General features: G+C 37.2%; 1 long non-coding RNA gene across 1 annotated transcript; it reads left to right on the top strand.

The window, feature by feature from the left end:
• The first annotated feature begins 986 nt into the window (after positions 1–986).
• LOC131003127 (uncharacterized) lies at positions 987–1,904 on the top strand. The gene is made up of 2 exons (XR_009094548.1): positions 987–1,054; positions 1,647–1,904. It is a non-coding gene; the product is annotated as an uncharacterized LOC131003127 (long non-coding RNA).
• Positions 1,905–3,058: the final 1,154 nt, after the last annotated feature.

Raw genomic sequence — 3,058 nt, 5'->3', positions numbered from 1 at the left:
AACCTCTTAAGAGCTCAAGTTGTTGAATTATTTTCTATGTATCAAAGTTTATTTTAAAGGATGTTTCATGAAAGATTTAGTATATGTGCGTAACAAGTTTGGGACTATTTATTTTAAATGAGGTCCGTTCTTTTATTTAAATTATGATGGACTTTTAATGAATATTTTTGGGATTAAACTCTTATTTCTTGATTTATATAAATTATTTTTTTTAAGGACTTATAAATATGAATTTCGTAGGCCTACTGACCTACTGTGATCGACGGTTTGTCGATGTCTAATAGCTTTGAAAATTTTATAGCAAGTCCCTACATGAGTCTTGAGTACCCTGGTAAAATTTCAAGCCATTCCAACTTCGTTTGATACTTCTTTAAAATGCAAAACCTAAACTGCACATTACTACCGAGAATTTCAGAGAACAGAGGAAAGAGTCATTCATTTCAGTAGCTTCCTGTGTGATCTAGATTTCCAAATTTTTATGGTATTAACCTTATTGTGTTAGCTAGATATCCACCAAAGTTGAGCCCAGTTTGACAACGTTTACTATTTTTCAAAAATCCAAGTTTTCGATTGTTCAAAACTACCGAACATGGTAGATCGTGGTAAAAACGTCATATCTCTCAAACCACTTGGCGTTTTCGACTCTACTTTTTTTTATATGAAACTAGACTCGAAGATCTTTCTTTCGGTATGAGTCTCGAGTCCAGGAGATGTCGGAGTCAGAACAGATTAAATTTTGAAGTTGAGTCAGTGTAAAAACAGAGCATGTTTTGATGATGTTTGATTGTGATTCTTATGTGCCTTATGTGTTTGTGTTGCCTATGTGTTTGAATGAGATTAGACGAGGTATGATTGATTTTTGACTGTCTTTAATGTAACGAATTATGGATGCTAGAACCCTAAAACATTAAAAGATACCCTAGGCACATAGAATTAGACTTTGTCTTATGACAATTTCTTCACGAACTTATCGACTCTTCATCAATGAAGGTCCGGGCGACAGAAAGTGAAGCCGAAGAAGAAACGACTCCACGCAGCTTTAAGAACAATTGAGGTGGGCATTACTTTTACTATACGTATATAGAGATCCCCTGCGTGTCGTAGGCCTCTTATACGAATATATGCATGAGATGATTTTAACTGTTAATTTCAGTTTATTATTATGCCCAAATGATAAATGACTCTTATGAAATGAAAATGAAAATGTTTATGAAATGAAAAGTTTATGAAATGATTGACTGCCAAAAATGTTTATGTTTTTTTTTATGTATCCTATCTGTGTTGGTTCGCCAACTTTAAAGGAAATCCAATTGGGATCCTATGCTAGACAAAGGTCGCTAGCTAGGGTTAACGTGTACACTCATGGAGACCGCGAGTCGCTTGCGACCGGTCTTGGCGTCCGTGGTAAGGAGGCCTCCTTCCCGGCGCGTGACAGAAAGGACAGATATGGATCATATAGACTGAAAATGGGATGCGCATCCACCTTTATGAAAATGAATGAAATGTTTTAGTAAGCGCAGGTCATTCAAGAAAACCCTGTGTGTTACTGTTGGCAGTTCAATTTATATATGTATGCATGTTGTATTTTCGGCTTATGTCACTGAGTATTTTTATACTCAGCCCTGCATGTATTTCTAAATGTGCAGGTTGAGCAGGCGATGGAATGGATCGGTGTTGAGCGGATTTCCCTTTTGATGTTTATGTAATGAAACCTTGAGTATGCATCTCCATATGCATAACTCACACGTTTTTTCGCTGCAAACACTCTGACTTATTTATCATTTCTACTTGAACTTATTACTACTTCATTTTAATTAACTTTCAGTTGGGGTCTAGTCGTTATGGCAGACTCATTTGTGAATTACCCAAGTGGTTATATATATATACCACTAGTTTGTTATTAATGTTGGTTACTTAGTAAATCCCCTTTAATTTCCGTTTCTTATTGTTCACCCCAAGTCATAACCCCGGTTAACCCGTCATTGGGATAGTGGGCTGTGACATCAACCACTTTTCCTAAAACGTAGCATTTGACTAAGTTTCGATTGTTTATTCTTCTACCTACTTCAATCAATAATCTGCAAGATTTACAATTTATTCTCCAACAAATAATAATTAACAGAAAAGATGAAACAGTCAAATAAATCGATTACTCACTCACATCTCAGTTCTCGATGGCGCTAACCGAGAGATGGTGGACGGCGGCGGCGGCGGCCTGTACTGCTGTCAGTCGGGAGAGAGGGAGAGAAAGAAGCAGATGGGGACTATGTTTTTAGGATATGACAGATTGAGGATTTTCCCTTTTGCGTAGGGTACCGTCAAGGAGAAGAGAGTATTTTAGTAATACAAAAAGTTTTTTAATTATATTTTTATATTTTATACACTTATTACCAGTTTGCAAAGAAAAAAAAAACCCACAAAACACTGATTTGATTTACCTGTATCAGATGCTCAAAGCTTTCAAAGTGAGGGAGACGAAAAACTTGAAAGCTCCTTTTAATTTCAATGAAGTGCAAACGGGAAACAAAGATTATAGCATTTGAGTAAATGGAACGAGGTCCATCGCTAGATGCATAATAGCAATGGCAGGCTGAAGCTCAAATAAGCCCTAGAATTAAATAAATATTTAAATATTCTAAATTACTTTAAAAAAAAACTTAACACTAACCCGCCGCCCGCCCACCCTTCTCTCTCTTTCTTTTTCTCTTCTTCTTCCCCCACCCCCTCTTCCTCCACGGCTCTGTATTCTGCCCTTCCATTTTGTATATTTTTTTACCTACGCGTGCATGATGCTCGGTGCCGCCCTCGAGCCATGAAGGCACACCAGCCCGCCACCCCTCCCTTGGTGCCGACTCGAGCTCGCGCTATATATGTGGGCTGGATGGAGATGGTTTTTTAAGCCGATCGATAGAGACTTCATTTAAATTCAAATTCGAGGCCAAAGGCAGACCTACATCAAAAAATTTGTAGTGATTTTTGCTGCACATTTAAGTTATACATGTAAGTTTTTTGGAGATGACTCTTGTTCTTGGAATATTTGTAGTGAATTTTGTAATGT

Source organism: Salvia miltiorrhiza, unplaced genomic scaffold (genome assembly GCF_028751815.1).
Source record: "Salvia miltiorrhiza cultivar Shanhuang (shh) unplaced genomic scaffold, IMPLAD_Smil_shh fragScaff_scaffold_76:::fragment_2:::debris, whole genome shotgun sequence".
NCBI lineage: Eukaryota > Viridiplantae > Streptophyta > Magnoliopsida > Lamiales > Lamiaceae > Salvia > Salvia miltiorrhiza.
Note: the sequence above shows the minus strand (reverse complement) of the source record. Positions and strands in the feature narration are given on the sequence as shown.